General features: G+C 45.2%; 1 long non-coding RNA gene across 6 annotated transcripts in view; it reads left to right on the top strand.

The window, feature by feature from the left end:
• LOC112651459 (uncharacterized) overlaps nucleotides 1–6248 on the top strand; it is a 155837-nt gene extending 149589 nt beyond the window's left edge. For all 6 annotated transcript variants that reach the window (XR_007410217.1, XR_007410215.1, XR_007410218.1 and 3 more), the window contains one exon: nucleotides 2846–6248. This is a non-coding gene — a long non-coding RNA (uncharacterized LOC112651459). The remainder of the gene's footprint in view (nucleotides 1–2845) is intronic.
• Nucleotides 6249–25987: the final 19739 nt, after the last annotated feature.

Genomic DNA, 25987 nt, shown 5'->3' with positions numbered 1-25987 from the left:
GTGAAGAAAGTTTGTGTGTGTTCGTGTGCGTGTGCACACACGTACATTTGCCTGCACACGCATGCACCCATGTGTATATGGTGGAGCTATGGATAGTTTCAAACATGGCAGAAGAAGATGATGGTGCTATAGACCAGGCACAGTATGTGCCAAGTGCTGTGAGGGCACAAAGGAGGAACTTATTAACGCTGTCAAGGAGTAGACAGGCTTTCAGAGCATGCAATGTCTGCATGAGCCCTTGGCAGATAGGAAGAAGTCAGCTGGGTAAAAAGGAGAGGGGAATACAAAGGCATGGCCATCTTCACAGAGCTTGCCTGGTTCAAGAAACAAGTTCAGAGGCAGCAGAGGCAGGGAGCTTGGAGGAGGGACCATGGCACGTGGCTGTGAAGGTGGGTCCTCTCCCGACTCCTGCCCAAGCCAGAGTCGGACTTTCTGCCCAAAGGTGCCCCAGGACACTCGGCCATGGTTGGTCCAATGTGGGCAGCTGTGTTCAGGCAATCCCATATTCCTGGGCATGTGTCTGTTCCAGGGACCTCGGAAGGGAGGTGTACATAGGTGAATGGAGTGGGAAGGAGCCAGAAGCCAGACAGGGACTCAAGGAAGGGGGCCGAGAAGACAGTGCTCTTTGAGATACTGGACCCCTGAGGGCGTACATAGTCTCTGCGGTGAGCCCTGCCAGGGTGACCTCCGACAGTCTGCAATTCTCTGTGGATATGGGTCATGGAGGTCGAGGGTGGAGATAGTTCTTGGCGAGGCACATCATGGTCTGGTACATCTCATAATTTCCTTCGGAGGCCTCCCTGCATATGCTGTCTGTCACATAGATGTCCACCGGGGCCCCCATCACTTCTGACTTGTTTTCCCAAAAGTGCAGCTGGATTTGCTCAGTGCCATCTGCACTGTCTCACTGGCCACCCCACCTGCTCATCTGTTTACAGGCAGTCAGACAGCTGGCCATGGTGGGGGGAACGCTGTGTGACCACAGAATGTATAAGGTTGACTCCTCCGATGGGAGGACCCTGAGGCCTTTACCTTGCTTGCCCTGTGGTCACAGCTGAGGGATGGGCCACGAGTTAGCATCCACTGTGAGTGAGACCTGTGTTAACAATAATAACAATAATACCATGATTAATCAAGGGGTATTTAGGTATCATACAGATATCTCATTGAATCCTGCAACCCCGTGAGATCAGGACAGGTCTATTCTTCCTGATGGGGAACCGAGGCTCAGAGAAGTTATGTAAATTGTCCAAGGATCCACAGTCAAATGGCAGAGCTGGAAGTAGGCCCTGGAAGCACGGGACCCTCCAAACAGGAAAGAGCATTCAAGGCCCTTCAGATTGTGTCCTGATTGGCCTACCTAGCTTCAGACCCTGCCTTGCCCTCATAGCCTCAGTGTCCTGCCGGCTGTTCCTGGTGCTCTCTCTGATTTCCAGATTCCGTACCTTTGTCCCTACAGTGCCCCAGCCCAGCTCTGGCAAGTGCCTCAGAGGGACCCCACCTGCTCTACAGGGTCAGGAAAGACTCTCTTTTTCTCATCTGGGGTCCAGGACCACAGAGTCGGTGATGACATTTTTAATTCTAAGGATGCCTCCTGTTCCTTGTCAAAGATTCCCAGAATGCAAAAGGGCAGGAAGTCAACCTCTCCTTTCTAGTATCTTCACCACCCCCAATTCCACTCCCAGATCAAGCCACTGATGGGTGGTTTGCCGTGTGTGCTCAGATGTTTTTATGCATGTGAAAAGATGTCATATACATACACACAAATGGGATCAAACCACATTTCTGGAGGCTTTTCTCCATTTGCCTCTCCTCCCCTGGCCCTGCAACTATTCTTCATTTTTCTCTGCCCTGCTCTGTGTCTGGGAGGTCAATCCCTACAGACAACAGCACCTTGGTCCTCACAAGCTCTGGTTTCTGAGTGGGGTGGCCTAGACATAGAAGGGTCAGGGGAGGAGAGGCTGAGGTATTTACTCCCTCCTCCCCTTCTGCTTCTGCCTTAACTTCCCTGTGGTTCTCGAAGTGGCCAGACTCCCTGAGCCCACAGGTGATGTTGGACTTTTCTTCCACAGTGCAGCTATCTCTGGAGTCCAGTAACCTTCGGCATTCCCTTGTATCCTGAGGCCAAGTGCTTCACAACGCCTGTTGGTTCTCTTACCCTTGCCCTAGCACCATACCAGTTTTCTCATGACACCCCTTTTCACACCCTTGCATGCTCTTCAGTTTGCCTTCTGCTTGCTGCCGGAACTCTGTGACACACATACCATTCTGGAACTTCTCTGCTCCTTAGCACTGCACTGTGGGCTTTTTTTTTTTTTTCAATATTTGTAGCTGTGTATCTATTCTTTAAAAAAATTATTTATTTAAATTCAGTTTAGGGGATCCCTGGGTGGCTCAGCAGTTTAGTGCCTGCCTTCGGCCCAGGGCATGATCCTAGAGTCCGGGGATCAAGTTCCATATCAGGTTCAGGTTCCTTGCATGGAGCCTGCTTCTCCCCCTGCCTGTGTCTCTGCCTCTCTCTCTCTCTCTCTCTCTCTCTCTGTGTTTCTGTTTCTCATGAATAAATAAACAAAATCTTTTAAATAAAACCTTAAAAAATAAATTCAGTTTAGTTAACAAACTGTGTGTTATTAGTTTCAGGAGTAGGATTTAGTGATCCATCAGTTGCATGTAACACCCAGTGCTCATGATATCATGTGCCCTCCTTAATGCCCATCACCCAGTGACCCCATCCCCCCCCCCACCTCCCCTTCAGCAACCCTCAGTTTGTTTCCTAGGATTAAGCATCTCTTATGGTTTGCCTCCCTCTCTATTTTCATCTTAGTTTTTTTTTTTTTCCTTACAGTGTGCACAGTGCTTCTTTCTGGGAAAATTATAATCTGGAGTTTGAGACCAAAAATAAATAGTGACCAGGTAAATGCAAATGGTAGAGAGGACTGTAGAGGGCTTGAGTGAGTTGCCCTGATGGAGACGAATAGGGCTGGTCTCCTGTCCTACTGATAGACCATCGTCAATTTCAGCCGTGTCCACTGGTGGATATTTAGGGTCTGTCCACAATTTCACTCCTTCCAGCAACGTGGCAGCAAACATTCTTGTTCCTGTATCTTTGTGCCTTTGTCCCAGCATATCTGGAAAGGAATTTGGGTGTGGGTGGACTTAAAGTGTGCTAGACTCAATAAATGATGCTGAAGAGCATCTCTTCCCAGAGCAGCCCACGCAAGATGAAGCCATAACTTCTTTGCCCTCTAGGGTGCCAGAGGAAGTCTCGTTCAGGATAGAGCTTGGTGAGAGCCAAGTGTCTCTGTCCTTCCTGGAACTAAAACCTCATCACAGACTTTCTCCTTTTATTCAAAGTGGCAATAGCACGACTTGCCTGCTGTCCCTTTCCCTGCCCTCCACAGCTATCTTTCTTCCAAGGAACCTTGGAGTTGATAGAAGAATGTTGCAAGCAAATACCACAGAGATTTTTTTTTAAAAATGAGATCCAAGAGAAAAGCCTGGAAGCAATTACTATTTCAACCTTTCTGGTAATTGTTTGAGTAAATGTTTAAAGAGCACCTAGTCTGTGCTAGTTCTATGCTGGTACTAGGAAAACAGGAATGGATAAGCTGTGGTCCCCTCCACCCCCGGAGCAGCTCACAGTCTGGGGAGGGTAGGAGTTAATACAACATTTTCTACAGCTGTCAGGGGACCTGGTGCATCAGAATTATGTAGGAACTTTTCAAAAACTTGGGTCCCAGAGGCCCACTGTGGGGGACTTTCTTGTTTAGCACATCTGAAGTGGGGATTGGGACTCTGTGGTATTAAAAGCCCTCCAATGACTGACATTCAGGGTGCGTTGTGAGCTATGGCTGTAACATGTTCACACCAGTACATGATGTGGGCACTTGTGTAATGTATAGGTGGCAGACCTTCATGGCCAAACCTGGTATTTTGTGTGGCCTTTAGTTTGGGCTTGCACGTATTAAAAAAAAATAGTTTCCAGCCTCTAATAGAAGATATCTCATTATATTTTGGATTTCATCTCTTTGAAAAATCCTAACAACTTGCTATGATAGTTGGCCTTTTGGATGGAGCATACATGCTCCAGTTTTATGGAACCCCCCAGAACACCCCAGTGTCTCTCTTGTAACATTGTTGCCATGTTGTTACTGGATTAACACTACTCTTTTTCTTATGGTAGAAGGAAAGGAAAATGAAATACTTCTGTGCTGTTATCTACATCAAAAGTCAAAGACTGTAAGACAGATCAAAAAGTCTGTGTGCGTGTGTGTTTGTGTGTGTGTGTGTGGTGTGTTTTAGATGAGAGAGAGCATATTTCTTATGGAACTGTTCGATGGGCACATCGAATATGTCAAAAGAATATGAGCTCAGTCTATTTCTTTCATTTATGCTCCCAGCCTGAGCCCCACGTACCAGTGCCAAGAACCCTAGATTAAAGGTGAGTTGGGGGGGAGATCAAGAGCCTGGATTCCTCCAGCCCCTTCGGCCATTAACTCACTGTGTCACTTTGAGCACAATGATTAATTCACCCTGGTTGCCCTATAAAACAGTGGTTTTCAACTAGTGGAAATTTTACCCTTCCTCCAAAGGGATAGCCAATGTTTTGTGGCATATTTTGTTGTCACAGTTGGAGGGAGAAGTTGCCATTGGCATCTAAGCAAAGGCCAGGGATGCTGCTAAACATACTACAATGGACAGGACAGTCCTCCACACGAAAGGCTTATCCTGCCCAAATGTCAACAGTGTTGGGCTGAGAAACCCTATTATAAATGGAGGAATCCACCCCTTTTAGCTCTGAAAATCTAAAATGTTACCCTAGGAAAACACACACCTATGGCACACACACACACACACACACACACACACAATACACAACTTCCAGTTTGGGGGGGGGTGGATAATGCCTCAGGAATGGGTAGAATCTTGAAGGGTGGGTAGGATGAGAGAGAGGGAGAGGTGTTCTATTGAGTGGGAGCCATGAGTAGAGGCAGGGGAGGAAGAGTGCAGAGCACGGTCATGGTCACAGCATGGTAAGTGGCCTGGTTTGCCTGCTTGTTGTGGGTGGTATAGAAATCCATGCCAGAGAGGCTGGGGACCAATTATTTGGGGCAATGTTATCAGTGCATGGGGTGACTGTGTGGCTGATCACAAATGGTCCAGGTCTTTGTCCTTCCAAGATATGGTAGGATTATACTTCCAGCTCAGGTGAAGTCGGGGCTGGCCATGTGGCTTGAGTTAGCCTTTGAGTAGTGAACAGAAGTGGTGAGATTTCACTGTTGGGTGTAAGTGTTAAAAACCAGTGCATTCTTCATACTCCTCTCTCTCTTCCCTCTAGCACAGTGACCCTCAGCATGCAAAATATGGCTGCTTCATCATCCTGGAGCTCTGAGCAACAAGAATGAGTGTGGGCCCTGCCAACTCACAGTGAATATGGGCAAGAAGTAACCTTTGTGTTTTAGGCTGCTGAGATTTGAAGGTTGTCTATTACTGCTGCAGAACATGACTATGCTGACTGATTTAGATGGAAGTTACTGGTGGCAACTAACATGATTGTAGATGGTATAGAGAGATGTCATGAAATTGTACTACATTCTTCAGTGAGAGCATTTGCCTATCTGGATGATGCTAAGGAGTGTCAGTATGGTGTTAGACTGCCTTTAACACCTGTATAATATATCCTGTGCTCTCCTTTTTAACAGAGACTGGGCACAGGCTCAAATTTCTGTATTTAGCTAAAATTTCATAGCATAGTTTTAAAATTGCATTTGATTTTAGGGTTGCCTTCTATTTATGGCAAGTTTTCCATTTATGGTAGTGATATAAAAAGTTTAAAAATGATTAAGTAAAGAAAGTGAGTCATTTAAAAGACTTCTATAAAGCCAGTAAAACATAGGTGGTACGTGCTTATGACAACACTCGTAAAGGTGGTTTACAAATGACTAAAGTTGGAGAGTAGAGCTCATAGCATGTGGCAAAATTGTTGCAGAGGTGCGTCAAGGTAAAAGGTGTTATCACAACAACAAACACAATATTAACAATAATATTTCCAGGCATTCGGGGATCCCTGGGTGGCGCAGCGGTTTGGCGCCTGCCTTTGGCCCAGGGCGCGATCCTGGAGACCCGGGATCGAACCCCACGTCGGGCTCCCGGTGCATGGAGCCTGCTTCTCCCTCTGCCTGTGTCTCTGCCTCTCTCTCTCTCTCTCTCTGTGACTATCATAAATAAATAAAAATTAAAAAAAAATATTTCCAGGCATTCTTCAAACAACAAAATGAAAGCAGCTGTCACACAATATGATTCAGAGGGACAGAGAATGTAATCCATGTTCTCCATGCCATCCACTGCCTGGCACGCAGAAGAGCCCCCACTGCTAATAGTGGAATGAGTGATCAGTGGGCAGGACTTGGTGTGATTCTACACTCACTAGGTGGATGGTCTACAGTCTTGGGAAGGCCTTTGCTCTGCTCAGCCTGTTGAGAAGCTTCTGTGAGCACGTCTAGGAGACTAAGCAGAGTGCTAATAACTCTGCAGACAGAGGGTAGGAATGTGAAAATCCCTAGGTGTGGGGCTTGGGGAATGGGAAGAAGGAGCCATGGACGCTAGGCCGTGAGCCAGGAGAAAAGGAATCCCAGGCCGTGTATGTGCATGTGTGGGTGGGAATGAGGTGGGGGGGGGGGGGGTGGCGCAGTTGGAAAGGACCATGGAGAACACATTTCTGACAGGAGTTTTGCAAAGCCCAGCTCTGACTCAGCAAGGGAGAAGGGGAGATCATGGAAACGTTGGGGAGGCTTGGGCTTTCTGAAATGCACTAACAAGGCTATCAGTTAACTTCCCCTCTAACTCATTACAGCCCCATTTCTCTGCCCAGCTGCGGTGGTTGGGGAAGAAATTGCTCCTGGTGAAGTCCACCTTCATTTAAGTCCCAGTCCTGGATGAAGGCAGCATGTTGGCCTAGATTGTTTTTCAAGTGCTGTCCAATGTGTTTCCTTTGGTTCACCCAAAGCTGTTTCGCAATTGCTGTTAAAAATTATAACTCTGAGGGAGGATTTATAAGGAGCCAGGAGTTTGCCTACTTGGACAACACTGGTGGGCAATATCCAGCTTAGGCAGTTGTCTCCTGGCTGAGAAGGAATCATACTGCATTCCCGAGCAGGAGGCCAGCTCCTTTCAACAGAGGATCATGCCTATGTCTTAAGAGCAAAATCATTGCATCTCGGGGTGTTGCGGCCCTTGGAGGTTTCTCTGACATGTGACCTAAGAGCTGTTGGGAACACCTGTTGAGTGTGACATGGCAGCAGTAATTCAGAGGCTAAACTGTAATGGGGAAAAGATCTCTCTGTGAGACATGGACATGGCAAGTCAACTGGGAAGCGCCACCAATCAGAGCCTTGGCAAGAGGGAGCCCAGTTCAGCTATTGCCTTTTACTGGAAGGATAGTAAGTATCAAATTTCCCAAAGCAGAGAAGTGTGCAGCTAATTCATTTTACATAACCTGAAACCTCAGTCTCAAGATGCATTTCGTGCGGACATGTGAAGCTGTGTGAGCTGATGCCACCTATGGGCAAGTTATGTGCTGCAGCCTAGCTCTATTAGATGCCATTTCCAGACAAAAAGCACCATAAAGTCAGTAGATAAAACGTGCAAAGGAGTTTTAAAAATATAGTTATAAATGTTTGTTGGAGTAGTTTGTTTTTACAAGAGGGCCATACAAGCTCTTGGAACTGGAGACAGAAATCATTAAACTGTATGCAAGAGGATGGAGAAAATTGTATTATAGGGATTTTCCTCCAATAGACTCTGCAAAATGCTTGCTCCGGACATGAATACCTGTAAGGTGTCTCTGTTTTTGTGTGGTCTTGTTGCTCCCACTCTTCCTGTGATATCCTGGAAATTACTCCAAGTCTTCATTAGGCAAGGTCAAGGACACTCCTTAAAAGGGGAACAGTGAGATGGAGTATCCCTTTGCCCTTCCTTCCATCCTCCTTTCTGGGGCTCCAACAGCCTCCTTGGGCCATGAGGCAAACTAAGCATGAAAGCAAAGGCTAAGGCTGAGGAAGCAGAAATAGTGATGGAACTTGACAACAGTGACTGTGAAACAACCACACCAGCCCTGGAATAACTACTTGTAGAGTCATTTTAAATTAGAGAAAAGTCAGCATTATTTTGTAGAAACCACTGCTCTTCTGGGCATAGTGCTTTCCTAGCAGCTGAACTTAATCTTAGCTGAGAGACCATCTCTCCTGGACTGACTTCTGGCTGAGATGCCTCTTCCTTTTTCACTCCATGTAGAACCGACACCCAGTGAACTGCCTCAGCCTGCTTTGTAGGCCAGAATGTTCTGTTTCTTGAGTTCTTGTTCAACTTCAGGTGGTTTATACAATCATTTCTAAGACAGAAGCATACGCTGCCTGGGTGTCTCTTGGCTAAAATGTCTTTCAGATGACCTCCCCCTTGTCTTCTGGACAGTACTCAGGTTGGGCTGACCTTTGGCCAACATGTAAATGCACACTTGTACTGGCTGATAAATGTCAAACATCACCACGCAAGTTGTAAACAGTTGCTCCAAGTCCCATTAGTGCACTCTAGTCTATCCCTGCTTGCTCCCTGTAACCACATAACCCAGCAGCATCTAAAGGCTTACCACCCAGGGAGGTGAGGGCCTAAGACTTCGCTCTAATCATCTGCTTAGTGTTTGTTCAGATTGAGTGATGCCCAGGAGGCACCTCTGCAACCAAGTGTGTGTAGGAGAGGCCGCACACATCCTCTATACACCATCCTGGCATGGGAAGGAAGGGGCCCTAGCCTGGGTACTGGCTGGGACATGCTAGGATCCAGAGCCATGTTCCTTCCCATCCTGTCACTGGTGATCTGCTGACTCTGATACTTGCACAGTGACCAGTGAACTTATGGCTTGTTCTTGGGGCTCAGAAATGTCCCAGGAAGTATTGGCCCACCCCCTAGACACTCAGGGGATGCAGACCCCAGAGACTCTCACTTTGTACCCCATTGTGCTCACTAGCCTGGCGAACCACCACCTCCAGGGGTTGGCTCTCAGCATCCATGCCATGCAGGCACAGAGCATGGCCAACAGAGCGCCGCCACCAGCTGGCACCTCTGCTACTCCAGACTGCACAGCCCAATATATGGGACTGCATCCCAGGTCACTTTAGTGCAACTCCCTCCAAGCTCCAGACCTCGTCCTTGCTTCTGGGGTTCTTCTATAGTTTCCTCCCAACTCTTCCTGGGTGTGAGCCAATAGGTGCCTCGATCCCTGTGACCTGCCCACCAACAGGATTCCCCACTTCTTTGTGTTACCCTGGCAGTGTGGGCCAGTGGTTCTTCGGAAACATTTTGGAAATCAGTGTAGCATTTTTAGCTGTTCCAATGATTGGTGGGAAGCCAGTGGCATTTAGTGGGGTTTAATTTTTTTCAATATTTACGGTAAACTGATTGAACCATGGCATGCATGTAAAAGATTACACATATCTAAGTGTACACTCAGTGCATATGCGCAAGATGAACACAGCCACGTAACCAGCGGCCCGACCAAGATCAGATTATCAGAACCCTCAAGGCTGCCTCGGATTTCCTTGCAGCCACACCATGGATAACTATCATCCTGACTTTTCACTCTAAGAATCTGCCCACCCCCTACCTTTTTTGTCTTGTTTTGTTTTGTTTTGAACCTCCTGGAAATGGCTTCATGCCATGTGTATTCTTGTGTCTGGTTTCTTCCACTCACCACCATGTTTGTGAGATCCCCCCATGCTGCTGCATATGGCTCTTGCTGGGCACTGGGCTTGTTTCCAGTTTGGAGCTCTTAGGACTAGTGCTGCCTTGGACGTTCCTACACATAGTTCTTGATTCACTGATGTACCCGTTTCTGCTGGGCAGACACCTAAGAGTAAATAGCTGGATCACAGGAGAGTCATATCGCGGCCTTAGTACCTATTGCTGAAGGGTTGCCCAAAATTGTTGTGGCGACTGACATTCCCACCCACACAGGAGAGTTCCCTGTTGCCCCACTTCCTTGCCAACATTTATATGGTCTGTCCGTCTCACAGTCGCCATTCTGGAGGGTGCACCTGCTACCACACTGGTCACTGGCCATTTGGATAGCCTCTTCTGTGAAGGGTCGGCTCATATCTGCCTCGTTTGCTGTTGCGTTGTTTGCTTTTACTGATCTGCAGCTCCTTATACACATTCTGTATGTGACTTCTCCCATGAATAGGTGGATTACTAGTATCTTCTCTCATTCTGCACTTTGTCTTTCCATGTTCCTACAAGTGTCATTTGATGAAACAGAATCTCAAGATGGTAAAATTCATCAATTTTTCCATTAGAGTTAATAATTTATGGTACCAAGTAATCTTTGCCTACCCCTTTGTTTCCTTCTAGAAATTTTCTAGTTTCACTTTTCGTATTTTGATTTATAATCCTACATGCCTTTTGAGCTATCCTTCAGACATCAGCGTAGCTGCAAAACCTGTTTATAATGATCTGACTGGGAACCTAGCTCAGCTTTACACATAAACACAAAATGTGTGGGGGCTTTTTGCACAGTTTAATATACACTGAGTTTCCCAGAATGTGACTCCTGTGTAAATTTAGAGAAGATTTTATTTTGTTTTATTTGGAACTTTACCAAGATTTGTATCATCATTTCAGAAAAAATATGTCACTGACAGCAAAGCTGCTCAAAGTACATGAGTAACCCATATAACCCACCTGTGTCTGTCTACATTTCTAGATGATTCTATGTTTTAAGTGGACATATATACTAAGTTGACTCCTAATTCAACCTATGAAGGAAGTTTCAAAAATCTTTATTTGATTGTTGTTTACCTTTTTTAATTTTTTATTTTTTAAAATATTTTATTTATTTATTCATGAGAGACAGAGAGAGAGAGAGAAAGAGAGAGGCAGAGACACAGGCAGAGGGAGAAGCAGGCTCCATGCAGGGAGCCTGATGTGGGACTCGATTCCGGGTCTCCAAGATCACACCCTGGGCCGAAGGTGGCGCTAAACCGCTGAGCCACCTGGGCTGCCCTGTTTACTTTATTTATTATTATTTATTTATTTATTTTTATTGGAGTTCGATTTGCCAACATATAGCATAACACCCAGTGCTCATCCCATCAAGTGCCCCCCTCAGTGCCTGTCACCCAGTCACCCCATCCCCCTCCCGCCCACCTCCCTTTCCACTACCCCTTGTTCGTTTCCCAGAGTTAGGAGTCTCTCATGTTATCACCCTCTCTGATATTTCCCACTCATTTTCTCTCCTTTCCCCTTTATTCCCTTTCACTGTTTTTTATATTCCCCAAATGAATGAGACCATATAATGTTTGTCCTTCTCCAGTTGACTTACTTCACTCAGCATAATACCCTCCAGTTCTATCAATGTTGAAGCAAATGGTGGGTATTTGTCATTTCTAATGGCTGAGGAATATTCCAGTGTATATATAGACCACATCTTTATCCATTCATCTTTCGATGGACACTGAAGCCCCTCTCCACAGTTTGGCTATATTGCTATTATAAATATCGGGGTGCAGGTGTCCCGGAGTTTCACTGCATCTGTATCTTTGGGTCAAAGCAATTGCTGGGTCATAGGGCAGATGTATTTTTAACTCTTTGAGGAACCTCCACACAGTTTTCCAGAGTGGCTGCACAAGTTCACATTCCCACCAACAGGGCAAGAGGGTTCCCCTTTCTCCACATCCTCTCCAGCATTTGTGGTTTCCTGCCTTGTTAATTTTCCCCATTCTCACTGGTGTGAAGTGGTATCTTGTTGTGGTTTTGATTTGTATTTCCCTGATGGCCAGTGATGCGGAACATTTTCTCATGTGCTTGTTGGCCACGTCTATGTCTTCCTCTGTGAGGTTTCTGTTCATGTATTTTACTTCTTTTAAATCTAAACTTATGCATTATAGTTTGGAGCACATATTTGGCCACTTCAAATACTTCTCCCAGTGTGGCCATGCCTATGTGTCTAGGCACTGAAGCACATATTATTTTATGATGAATTACTTTTTTCCCTTCTTTTCTATTATAATTAGGGCATTATATTAATTTGGGGGAAGGAATTATGTGTCCAGATACATTTCATTTCATTTCAGGATGGTAAAGGGGATTTACAAAGTGACTCCTATAAGAAGGAGCCACTGGGTCTGATAGGTTAAGAACTAGTGTGATGGGCTTGGCCCAGTGGGCCTCACATTTCAAATCAAAGGGGCACACTTCAGTGTTTTTCTAATCACAGGGGTAGTTTTCCCCTAAAACAGAATTCCTCTTGGGCAAAAGAATTTTCAGTTTACAATAATGTTTTTCTTCTCACATTTGTGAAACAGAAGCTTCTACACCAACCCCAGAAGAAACGACATGAGAGTGGCCCTATTGTTCAAAGCCACCTCAACTCCTTCCACCATCTACCTGCCTGAGACCACACACTGGACCCACTCTGGTTCCTCACTGGGTTTATTTCATAGGTAGAGAGGTCTGAATTCAAGCCTCAGCTCTGCCCCAAACTAGCTTTGTGTTAACCCCATGCGAGCCCATAGCAGATGTTCACAAAATGAGAAAGAGAAAACGTACTTGGCATATTTATGAAGACAAAAGGTAAGAACTGCTAAGGGTTACTGAGTGCTTCCTGTAAACCCACTTCTGTGCTAAACGTCTCATGAGGATAACCTTCTACCCCTACAATCCTGCCACAAGGATGAGGAAAGAAGGCCCAGAGAGGGTAAGGAAATTATCTTAGGTCACACAGTTGGAAAATGGCAAAGCTGAGAGTCAAACCCAGGCAGTATGACTGGTTCTCACTAAATGCTGACTTGTAGAAAGAAAAGTGTCCAATACAAAGATCATGCTCAAAAAGTGCCAGCTCTTGGCCCACTGGTCTTATAGTTCTTCACTTGAACTCATCAGTACCTTCTTTCTTCCCACTCCCAAAAGAACTGCCTACCTGCTTTTGGTTTAACTCCATTTAATACATATATTAGTGGCTTTTAAATAAATTGATTTCTAATAGACCAGCTGCCTCGGTTTGGCAGAGTTTGTCAATAGAACACTAGGAAAAATGATGTTAATCTATCTGCAAATGATATAAGGAAGTCTGTGTGTTTGCACTAGAATTCATGCTGCTATTTACCTAAAAAATCCAATCCCCTAAGGAACAAAAAGCACACTATGTCAAAAACATTTCCAAGCCTCAAGCTACTTCTACCTGGAAATACTTGACACAAGGAGGCACAACTCCCCCCTGGGTGCTGGTTGTAACAGGCTTTGACCTGTGTGCCTCTAGATCCTTTAGAATGCGCTCTGACAGACCCAGATCAGGTATGGTAAATAAAGTGGCTTCCAACACAAAACAGACTCCACTTCCCATCAGGTGTGGCTGCTGAACTCTTCCATTTCTGAAAATGGTTTTGTAAGCTTGGAGAATTTTAGGGAGCTTTCCTGTAGGGCCTGTCACGGCAGCAGACCAGCCCTGTGAAGTTGTACATCATTAGCAAAAAGCAGGACCTGGGGTTTTAGAGCCAAGTTTCAGGGTGAGTCTCTCTGGGCTTTTGCTTCCTCGCCCGTCAAAGGAGGAGGTTTGACCAGAAGAATCCTTAAAGCTCCCCCAGGCTTAAAGCTGAGGATTCAACACTTGCCACGATTTTGGATCTCGTGCTACTGGATCATGTGGTGAATGAGTCAGGACTCATTTCCTTTCTAGCTGTGTGACAGGCCCATCATGGTACCTCTCTGAGCCTCATTTTCCTCAAGGAAAATTGAGAATAAATAATATTGATCTCACTGGGTTGTTACAGAGAACATTTTTAAAGCCTAAACATAAAATAGATGCTCGACAAATGTGAGTTTCTTGCTCTCACACATGTGCCCACTTTCTCTTACTCCCATGCTTCCTGCTCAAGCCACCAGACCTCTCTCTCTGGTCAGTCCACTTGCCCATGCCCCATCCAGCCCTCCTGTCTTTCCCTGGGAGTCTAGACTCTCCAATCTTCTGCCTCTACTCCTAGACCAACCATCACCATGGAAACCACCTAATAAATTGATACACTTATTCCAGCCACCTTCCTAAAACATCTGCATTAAGAATTCTAATGTTAGAATTTCAGTGCTTAGAACAGAGAGGAATTGGTACTTTAATTACGGCAACATTTGATGAAAAACTTCATTCCTTGATGATGTTAGGAAAAGAAGCATCTGGAATGGTTTTTTTTTTTCCGTGTAGATTATGCATGTGAGTAGCAGGCCCCTCCATGTGACATATGGGAGTTCTATGATCTGGCACCATTTCCTCTTGGCAAAATAACCCACTTTAGTAGATTCACCTCAGGAGTTTCACCAGCAGGTAAAGGCTCAGAGATGGGCTTCTTGTTCACCTTCTCCAGCCAGCCATCCCAAATTCTTGGAAGTGGGTGGAGCATAAATGAAAAGTTGGTAAATAAAATTCTTTCTTTGGTCTAGTATGGACAGGCCTTGGTCTCTTTGGGCTGCTTCATGGCTCCCAAACTATAATTATTGGTTGCTTTTTAAAGTGTCCCTCTGAACTGAGAGTCTTTAGTTGTTCTAAATTCATTTGGGATCCTTCTGGACCCAGGAATTAAAGGTGACTCTTCATTCCTGTAAGTCGGAGACTGTCTCGTCTGAGGAAACATTCCAGGGCTGCAGGCATGGGCCACTTAAAGCTAGATCCCAGCATCCTCCAGGTGGGAGTTCAAATGGCCTTGGGAAGCAAGAAGCTTCCTTATGAGTCTGATCTCTGGAAGGAGGACACTTCCCTCCTGTAGCCCTGATCCATGGGGTCTCAGAGGAGTGGAAAGTAAATAGTATCGGGCTAGAAGAATCATAGATGGTTTTACTGGCCACAAAATCTCCTTAACATCATGGGATTTGGGTAATGCCCTGAACCATTCCTGGCTTCTGAAAGACAAGGAAGCTATTCCTGAAGGTCCTATAAACTCTACTATATCACAGTGGATTACCTAGCTCCCTTCTACCAATCCCACCTCCCTCCCAACACAGCATCTTATTACAGTGTACTGAGAGTGGGATGGGGATCTTTTGCCTTTTAATATCAGTGGTGACAACAATAGATGACATTGATTGAACACTTTCTATGTGTTGCTTCATTTCAACCTCTGTGAAGCAGGTACCCTATGAAGCAGGTACCACTACTACCTCCATTTTACCAAAGAGAGGATTGAAGACAAATAGCCAAATAAGTTCCTCGAGGTTAATAAGTAGCAGAGATTCAAACACAGCTCTGACTGGCCCTACAGGCCTTGCTTTTAACAACTGCACGAATCTGTTGCCTGCCTTCCTTTGAGCCTAAGAGTTCAATACATCACTACTCCATGCAGGCCCCATCAGACTCCTGTTGCCCACACCAAAACCCGAAGATCTAAATGCCCCCTCCAGAGGAGGGGGTACACAGGGAGCTCCGGGGCCAGATGGCCACACTGTGGCCATGGGCAAGTTACTTAACCTTTCTGCACCTTTCTTCTCCCATCCACACACAAGAAGAATAATCCCTTAGCGGGTGGCAGCTGAGATGGGATGAATGATATGGCTAAGCACACAGAGGGCACTTGGCATGAGAGGCTGCATAAACCCTCGGTGTTTTTGTCAGTTCCACTACCTCTCAATGGCCTCAGCATCTCCACCTCGACATCTAAGAAGTGACTCAAATTTGGCACAGCCGAAGCTGAACTCCTGACCTTCCCTCCTAGGATTGCTCTCCCCCCAATTGCCCACCCAAACATCTGGAAACTTTGCCCTTATGTAAGCTGAAGTCAAAAATTTTGGAGTCATTCTGGGCTCCTCTCTTCTCTGTGTGCCTCACATTTAACTCATCTGTAAATCCTCTGAGCTTTACCTACCCAGCAGCTAGTCCTATACTATCACCTCTCCCGCTACCTGCTCCAGGTCAACACCTCCCTTCCCCTATGTCCATCCAGAGGTCCCCTCATTGGGCTCTCTGCTTCTTCTCTTGCCCATGATTATCTTCTCCTACTATAGCCAGAACGACTCACAATGCAACAGGTAACTCTAATCCAGACTCTCACCTCACCCAGAGAAAAGATCAACACCTAATTACAGGCCAACCAAGCCAGTCCCCTACCACACTGCCCCTAGTCTTCCTCTCCAGCCTCACTGGTCCCCCACCTTACCTCATAGTTCCCTTGGCCCTGTTGTTCTCTTTCCTGAAAACTCTCCCCCCAGATACTTGCATGCCTTATTCCTTGACTCCTATGGTCTCTGGTCACACACCACTTCACAGCAGGTTTTCCTGGCCACCCCAAATAAAACAAGTCCCCAAGTCACCTTTTGACTGCGAGTGTCATGAACTAATAAATCAGCAAACCTCCCTCACCTCAACCCCACTTTCCTTATTTCCTCTCAGTACTGCTCTAGAATAAGCTGCCCTCAGATCAGGTGCAGGAGAGGTAGAAAGAAATGGCAAAGTGCTCAGTGAAAGCATCTGATGGAAATATGAATCCTTTGGTTCATAGGAAGATACTATTACATAAATAAATGTTTCATGCTTTTTGCTGGATAGCTCATGATTGGTCCAAAATGTTGAGGAAGTAATGGACCAAGCAATGTTGAGTAAGGCATTTCAGAACACACTTGAGACAGATACCACTTCCCTTCCCAAATAGCACCCAAAATAAGGTGGCAAGTGCAAACGAGGCCTTCTAAGTAAAGAGGTCAGATTGGATGTGGCATCTGATTGCACTAAAACTATCATGATCGGATTTTTTTAAGACATAAAAGTACAAAGGAAAATGAGGGAGGTAAAAACAACAAAACTTTGGCTCCCAGAAAGTTTATGGGTAAGAATTTTTTGACTAAGCAGCCCTGACAGAGCTAAATTTTAAGCTCATAGTAAGAAAATACATGAGCCAAGTGGATTATACAAGATAAAGCTCAGAAAAACTCAGGAACCTATGACAAATGGTACTTCTGGAACTGAGAGCAAAGCTGTGGGAGGGAGGCTATAAAATAATAAAGACTAGATGGAATCTGTTTAGTAGTAGTTAGATGCCTAGACATCTTCCCTCACCCCATGCATTTGGGCCCCTTCCCCACTCTGGCAGAACAATGACTGTTGGCTTTCCGAGAAGAATGAAATATAGGGACCCGGACTATGTGACATCAGACCCAGCTGATGGATCTGACACCTGGGGTATCATATTATAAGCAGAGTGATTCAGTAACTACGCACATGACCCTCTTTCACCCTGTTCCCCTTACTGAGCTTCCAGAATGCTGGAATCCAGGCCTTCACCCTCTGGACAGGAGGTTGGAAGAAACCTCTCTACTAGGTCTAACAAACTCAGGTGGAAAGACTTGAAGATATTGACACAGGGGTTTCCAAACAATTGGCACAGTAGCACTCCACAATAAAGTTCACAGTCAAGAAACTCCACTCATTCAGGCAACCAAAGATGAAAAAGCATCTAGGAGACAAGTCAGAAAACAAAACAAATAAAAACAACTTGGAAGAAAGAGAAATTATGCAAGAAGAAAAAAAAACTTCCCAAAACTATCATTGATTACCTTGCAAGAGAAGACATTGTATCAAAGAAATAAGAACAGAATGCTATAAAAAAAACAGAACAAAAATATTTCTTGAAAATTAAAAATATGAAAACAGTAGTAAAAAGTTTTGTAAAAGATTGTAAAATAAAATTGAGAAAATGTTTCAGAAAGGAAACCAGAAAGACAGAGACAGAAAATAGGGAAAAATAGAGAAAATAATTAGAAGACCTGTCCAAGTAATCTTACATGCAAAGAAGAGTACCACAAAGAAACAACGGTGAAAACTGAGGAGATATTCAGCTACAAAATAATAAAAATGTATTTTCCAAACCCGAAGAACAACAAAAAAAATCTCCAGATTGAAAGGGGACTTCAAGTTCTCAGTATAATGGAAAAAATATACTCACACTAAGGTACGTTGTTATGAAATTTCCAGAACACTAAGAATAAAGAAAACATCCTACCAAGCTTCTGAAGGGTAGAAAAAACATGCCACATGTAACAGATCAGAAATTAGAATAAATTAATAATTATTAACAGCATATAGGGAAAAAAAAAAAACAAACAAAAGATAATGGGGCAGTGACTTCGAAATTGCAAAAGAAAATTATTTCCAACCTAGAATTCTATATCTAGCCCAATTATCACTCATGTAAGAATAGAATAAAAATAATTCAGATATGCAAAATATCAAAAAAATTTAATTTCTGCATGCTTTTCTCCTGGAAACCACTGGTATATTCTACCAAATGAAAGAATAATCTATGAAAAAACAAAAGAGATGCCATATGTATTAGTTCCCTAAGGTTGCCATAGCAATGTGCCACAAATAGGGTGGTCACAGAAATGTATTGTCTTACATCCTAGAGGCTAGGAATCCAAAATCTTGGCATCAGCAGAGCCATGCTTTCTCCAAAACCTGGAGGGCAACACCCTTCTTTACCTTTCCCAGCTTCTGGTGGGCTCATGCTTTCTTTGACTTCTGGTAGCAGAATTCCAAACTCTGCCTCTATCTGAATAGGGCTGTCTTCCCTCTGTGCATGTCTGTCTCTGTATCTCTTCTCTTTCTATAAGGACATCAGTCATATGAGATTAAGGGCCCACCCTACTCTAGTATGACCTCATCTTAACTAATTACATCTACAATCAGCCTATTTCCAAATAATGTTAACACTCTAAGGTTCTGGGAAAGACATGAGTGTGGGGAGGGATGACAATATTTAACCCAGTACAACATACAGAAACAGGATGTGATAATGTGGATGATGGCAAAAGACTAGCCCAGGCTGACAGCTCTATACTAGAGTAGATGGCCACCAGCCTACACTGGACGAGTTAGATAATCATAGATTTTTTTTTCAGGAAGTGAAATTGAGATTTAGGGGTTGAATTAATGATAAATACATAGAAAATTGAGCAAACAAGTGTGACAATAAAATGGCAATAGTTAATTCCAGGAAAAACAAAAGATTAGTTCATAGCCACAGCTCTGTAAGGCATATATAAACATATGTAAGAAACAATGAATGCTTATCAAGCCAAAATTACAATATAAATATGTGGGAAGGGTGGAGGGGTGGGAAGTGGTGGAAGTGAAAGGAGGCAAGAGTGATAAGTCCTAATCTTCCACAGTTAATGGATAAATTAATGGATAAGGCCAAAAACTAAAAAAAAAAAAAAAGTTAGCAGTTCAAGTATATGCAGAGATATGGAGTAAATATTAAAAGAATTGAAAACAGTATCCCTGGAGAAGGGGAAATGGCAGGTGTGGAGAACTAAGGAATGTTGTTTGTCTTAACAACCTTGTAGAACTAGTTGAACTGTGTATATGCATAACCTCAACTAGAAAAGGAAAATCACAACAAGAGAGAAAGTGGCCCAATCATCAATAGCCTGGTGCATTGCACACAACACCATAAGTATATTTTATAGTTAGCATATTTTACGATGAAACTTTAGAGTCAGCTAAACAGTGCTTCTCAACCAAGGGCAGTTTTGTGTCCCTCAGCCCCCATCCCAAGGGCCATCTGACAATGTCTGGATGTATCTTTGACTGTCACAACGCAGGGGAGGGGTTGCTACTGGCATCTGGTAGATAAAGATAAGGGATGCAGGATTTCTTCAACAACTTAACGAGAACTATGTGGCCCAAAATGTCACTAGTGCCACGGCTGAGAAACCCTTGCTCAACCGATGATCAGAAAGAGAAAGTCCTGTAAGTCTAGGAAAACCTGAAGTCATACAACACTTCTGACACCAGGTATGTGGGGTTTTTCCCAAACCAACCCATTCTTCAATTCTATATAGACACCAACTGAATGTCCTACAATTCAATTCAATTCTGACACTATCTACCTGCAATTAGTGTCAGATCCCACAGGTTAGGGGGAACCTGGGTAACTCAGTGATTGAGTGGCTGCCTTTGACTCAGGTCATGATCCCAGGGTTCTGGGATCAAGTCCCACATCGGGCTCCCTGTGGGGAGCCTGCTTCTCCCTCTGCCTATCTCTCTGCCTATCTCTCTGCCTCTCTCATGAATAAATAAATAAAAATCTCTTAAAAAAAAAGACCCCACAGGTTAGGGTCCCACAAAGACTGCCTCCCTACTTCAGATGTCAATCGCAAATCCCAGGCTTCCTGTACTTCTGATTAACTGACTATAAATCAGGGGCTCCCATGATCCCTCCTCAGGTTCAGTCATTTACTAAAATGGCTCACAGAACTCAAGAAGGTACTTTATGTTTTTTAAAATTATTTATGTATTTATGTATTTATTTATTTATTTATTTGAGAAAGAGAGCATGAGCAGGGGCAGAGGGAGAGGGAGAAGCAGAATGGAGCAGGGAGCCTGATGCAGGGCTCAATCCCAGGATCCCGGGATCATGACCTGAGCTGAAGGCAGGCGCTTAACTGACTGAGCCACCCAGGTGCCACTTATCAGTTTATTATAAAGAATACAACAGCCGAAGAAAGCGATGCATAGGGCAAGGATGGGGGTAGGGTACGTGGAGTTTCCATAACCTCTCCAGGTAAACCGCCCTCCTGGCATCTCTACGTGTTCACCATCCTAGAAGTGCTCTGAACCCTGTCATTTTAGGTTTCTATAGAGGCTTCATTATGTAGGCATGGCTGATTAAATCACTAGCTGTTGGTGATTCGCCCAACCTCTAGTCCCTGTCCCCTCCCAGGAGGTCAGGAGGATGGTGCTGAAAGTTCCAACCCTCTAATCTTATGATTGGTCTCCCCCATCTTTAGGGGCTTTCCAAAAGCCACCAAATTACCGTAAACTCAGATGTGGTTGAAAGAGGCTTGTTGTGAATAACAAATGACACTCTCTTCATCTTTCTCTCCCTCTTCACTTAGGAAATTCCGAGGATTTTGGGGAGCTCTGTGCCAGGAACAGTGAGGAAGACCAAATATCTATTTCTCATTAAAAGCACCATATCACCGGAAGCTGTTGAGATCCTCTGGGTAAAAAATCACAAGAGGCTGAATTAAGAGACTTCTAAGGTAGACGGCACAGAACTGAAACCAGATACAAGTGGTGATAGTGGAGACAAGGGGCTTCTCCCACTGCCATGTTGTGAGGACACTCAAGCAACCTGTGGCGAGGTCCATGTAGGGAAGAACTGAGTCCTTCTGCCAACAGCCACATGCCTGAGCTGACCTGGAAGAGGACCCCACAGCCCCAGGCAAGCCTTCAGGTGCCTGAAACCCGGGCCCATCGCATGCCTGAATTCTCAAATGACACACTGATTTAGAACCACCCAGATGCTCCAGAATCCCTGATGCAGAAACTGTGAGATAATGCACAGTTCTTGTGTCGAGTCACTAAGTTTTGGTATAATTTGTTACACAGCAATGGATAACTAATACAGGTGGGCAGTAAGAAAAAGATGAGAACAGTAATGGCAAAGCAAAACCAAAAGAATACACAAGAGGCCAGATGGTGGGAGGGAGGGCAGGGCCAAGGTAATAAATTCAAACAATGGCCACTGAGTCTGGGTTCCTCTTTTATCAAGCAAACTATGTTACGTTATTCCAAAAACATTTGGCCTGAGGATGAAAGCTGAGAAGTGAGTGGTATTAGAAAAGATGCACATAAGAATCTAGCACAGCATCCAAAACATAGTAAGGGGAAAAAATAATAACAAAAGCAAACCTAACAGCTCACATTCTGGCACCGAAGTAGTGTTTTCCTGAGCAACTCTAGCTCCGTAGGCCTAATTAACATTTATTACTATGTCTGGTGCTTACACTCACACTCAATTAGATATTCTTATCCCTATTTCTGATGAGATGGAGCCTCCCAGAATTGATGTGGCTTCTCTCTACAGTCCCACGAAGCCAGGACATGAACCCACGTCAGGCTAAATTCAAAATCCACACTAATCCCACTGCACCGTCCACGTCTCTTTATAGAACACTTATTTACATTCCTTGGGATTGTTTGAATTCTCTTCCCTCTGCCTTCTTATAAAGAACTCTGCCAGTGTTCCACTCCCCCACCACCACCCTTAAAAAATCCTTTAATTATTGTTCATTCCTGAAATTAAGTGTCTACATATTTTACTAGGGATACTCAGAAAGCCCTTACAGGTCTGGAATGCAGGAACTGTGAACTCAAAGCTTCTCCACGACCCTTCCTCATCCTCTGTCCCTGGGTCTGAACGTGCAGCTATTCCGCCTGGCAACCTTCCTTGTCTCTCCACGCTCCCCCACCCCTCCAGGACACCGTCTGGCTGGAGCACAGCATTCTCTCAGCCCCATTCCCCTGGAAAATGTCGAGTCTGCGTTGACATTGACACCCATTAAGGAGCTGTGCAGCTGTTCCCACACAGCCAGCCCAAAGGCCTTCCGGAAATTGTTTGCATTCACGCGCCTTCTGTACAGCCTGGCAGCTCTACAAGGCCTGGCACCCGAGGACTGTGGCTGGGGTACGGATGCACACTTTCTTTTCCTCTTCCCTGCTTCCCTGAATGACTAGGAAATTGAAAATTAATAGGTAAGAAAGACAGGTACTCCTATCTTGCCATCTAGAATAAGCTGGGGGAGTTAACAGCTTTTTTTCTTTGTGGTTATAGATGACTATTATCATATTACTTAGATCTTATTTGGTTTAAGTGACATAAATCCAATTCCAAATGGATTTGGCAAAAAGAAGGGTTTAATAACAGGGCATTGGAGTATCTCCAAGCAAGCTGAAGAAAGGGCAGGGACACTTCCAGATGGGATCACCCTGTACCGCTGTGCAAGCTGCACACTACACAACCCCAGGGGCCACAATATTACACGGTGGCCATATGAATGGCACCTCCTGGTGCTGTGCAGAGCACAGCGTTCTAGCTCATTTCAGTGTCTCTTCTCCAGGTTTCAGGAATAACTGAAACCAGGGTCTCGAGTGTCACCAGGACTCTCTCTCCATCTCTGAAATAGGCTTCTCTCTGAATACTGGCCAAATCCTTCCCACTGGCGGGCTTGTTTCATTCATGTCTCTGAATGGTTCCATATTTCCAGCCAAAGAGGGACTGACCAGTACTTTTATTGGTTCCAGCTTCAAAACTTCAGAGAAGAGCTCTGATTGGTGTATTTGAGCTTGGTGCCCAACCTTCCACCAATCCAGAACTTAAATGGCTCAGAGGCAGCCACTACCTTTGCCTTAGCCTGAATCAGATTCCCACCTGAACAGCGTATGTCTGCCCCATAGGAGGTAAAAGATGTAAGAGCATAGTCTTGGGGGAATTGAAGGCTTTTACCCTTACTTATTTGCCTTTTTTTTCCTTTTTGTAACTTCCAGAGCCTTTTGGGAGCACTAAATACCTAACAGTAGAACAGTAGGTGGGATGGTATGGATGTAAAATTGCTACAGTTCAAGAGTGGGTGTGAATTAAATTAACCTCCTCTGGGATTTTCATTTGATGAGGTCTTAAGAATTTTGGCAAACTGGGGGGCTATATTTATATTTTGACTATTCGGGGGACATTATGACCTTTCTGCAGTCACACTCTGGCAGCTTCCAAGCTCTCTGTCTTGAAGGCAGAAAATATGGATTCTTTTCCCAAATTAACTGTCCACGGATGATTGCTAACTGCCTCCTTCAAGGGGCCAGAGAGAACAAACAACAGTCTCATAACTGTCCATTTTATCACCCTTGCGGCCCCTCGCCTTCCTCCCATCCTCAACACCAGTGTGGAGGGCACACCCCTGTGCCCCCTGATATTACAATTGCCCCCAGCACTCTCTCTGCATCTTTCTGGAACCCCCGACTTTTCACTCCAACTCTCACCAGTCTCCACAGCTCAGTAGTTTAAACACTCAAGCCAGAGGACTCTCTGGGTGTCATGGAATCAAGAGGTTATGGTATCCTGATGGGGCTTGAGGAACCCCGGAAGACAAACACGGCTGCCACGTGCCATAAATATTCTTGGATCATTTAATCCACATGTAACAAAATGTAACAAAGGGTTGGGGGAGTGCATGACTATTAATGACCAAAATAAATAGTAACCAATTACAGTGATGGTAATTATGCTTTTGAAATTAGCCTGGGAAAGGATGACCAAGGCGATTTTTTATTCCAGTTCAGGAAAATGGGACGCCAGCTGGGGCTCATAAGAGCCTTCATTAAAGCCCTGAGCTTCATCCAGCACCGCGAAGAAAGCCCCCTCTGTCCTGTGGCCCGGCCCGGCCCTGACATGCCTTCTGCTTTTTAACAAGAACTGAAAGGTGGCGAGACAGACAGTTCTTGCCTTGGCACCGGGCAAAGTCGGCCTTTGAAAAGGCAGTGATTATTTTCAGTGGCCCAGTGCTGGGGAGTTTCGTTTCCTTTGCCCCGTCTCCCCGAGCCCGGGTTCCAGCACCAGGACCGGAACGGACCAGGGCAGCTGGCGCGGCCGAGCCCGGGCAGAGGTCTGGGCAGACGACGACCGGCCGGGGCAGTTTGCAAGGCTTGCTGGGGGAAGGAGCCAGAGGGTGAGAACTGTGGTTTCTGCACAAGGGAGTGTGTGTCTTTGCTCACACGTTAGTCCTCCAGTAGCCGCAGCAGAGATGGTCACTAAAATTGACGGGCCGGCCCTTCCACCCCAGACAGCGTACTTGCCAGGCACAGGGCGGCCCTCACCACCAGGCCCTGAGGCTCCTCTGCTCCCACATAGGCAGCACCTTTGAGAAGTCATGGAAGTCACTCACTGCTGGCTCGTGCCTCAGTTTCCCTTTACACCTCTCTCCTGTTCGCTATTTCTTGCTGTTCTTCTCTTGCTATGAAGGAAACTAAAGAAAGCCTGTCTTTTAGCCACCCTGTAGCAAAGCTGAAGAGTTCAAGGTCTGGATATTTCCTAAAAGTCCCTGCTCCCTCTTTTAGGTCCAATACTGGACTCACGACCCAAGCCTTTGAGAGAGGCTGGCTCTCAACCAGGGGCAATTTTACCTGCCAGGGGATATCTGGCAACATCTTGGAGACATTTTTGGCTGTCACAGCTAAGGGAGGAATGCTACTGGCATCTAACGGGTAGAGAGGCCAGGGATATCACTAAACATCCTATAATGTATGCAAGGAAGAATTTTCCTACCTAAAATGTCCAATAAGTCTGAAGGTGAGAAACCCTGGCTTAATTAATGGCTAAGGAAGCATTTAATCGCCCCTCTCCTTCTCAAAGGCTGGCCTCCTGGAAGACTATGTGTCAGGAGGTGTTAAAGTCTAAACCCACCTTCTGCGACAGAGATTTCTTCCAGAAAACAGCCAGCCAGAATGGGAGCCACAGACCAGCACTGTACATCATCAGGGACCCCGCTTCCTGCGAGCGCTGTCCAATCAGAGTAGCTGCTCTGGGGAAACTAAGCAAAGGAGGAGATTGCAGAAGCTCCCTCCCTAGCACTTCTGCTAAAAGGGAGGATGTTCCTCCCCTCTATAGACCAGTTCACGTTGTCCATAAATCTGCAGAGTCTGATAGACCCAGGAGGGGCTCCCAGGAGGTTTGGGTATGGCCAAGAGTTGAGAAAAAAAAAATCCCCACGACATGTCTTAGTCTCAACATTCACTTGGCAGTTGTACACAAAACGTTGTGTCAGGTGCTTTGCAAATTCTGATTCTTTCCCTACAACAGGGCTGTAGGATTTTAATTTGCACTTTACCCCATACTGCACAAGTTGTGCACCTTGAAGCTTTGCCTAGTGATCTTGTAAAACTCAACTCAAAATCAGCTAGTTTTACTGTCCAAAAATGGAGTTTATTTAGACTTCACAGAAATTCTAGAGATTTGGGTTGTGGGAGCAGAAGCCTATCATTTACTGAGTGCTACTACATGCCAAGCATTCTTCTAGACCTACATATATATTATTTCATTGCCCCCTCCCCAGAATCCCATGAGATACCCTTAGCCCATTTTAGGGGCCAGAAAACTGCCAGGGGAAGAGCAGTGGCATAGAGCCT

The sequence above is a fragment of the Canis lupus genome, chromosome 4 (assembly GCF_003254725.2).
Source record: "Canis lupus dingo isolate Sandy chromosome 4, ASM325472v2, whole genome shotgun sequence".
NCBI classification, from domain to species: Eukaryota; Metazoa; Chordata; class Mammalia; order Carnivora; family Canidae; genus Canis; species Canis lupus.
Note: the sequence above shows the minus strand (reverse complement) of the source record. Positions and strands in the feature narration are given on the sequence as shown.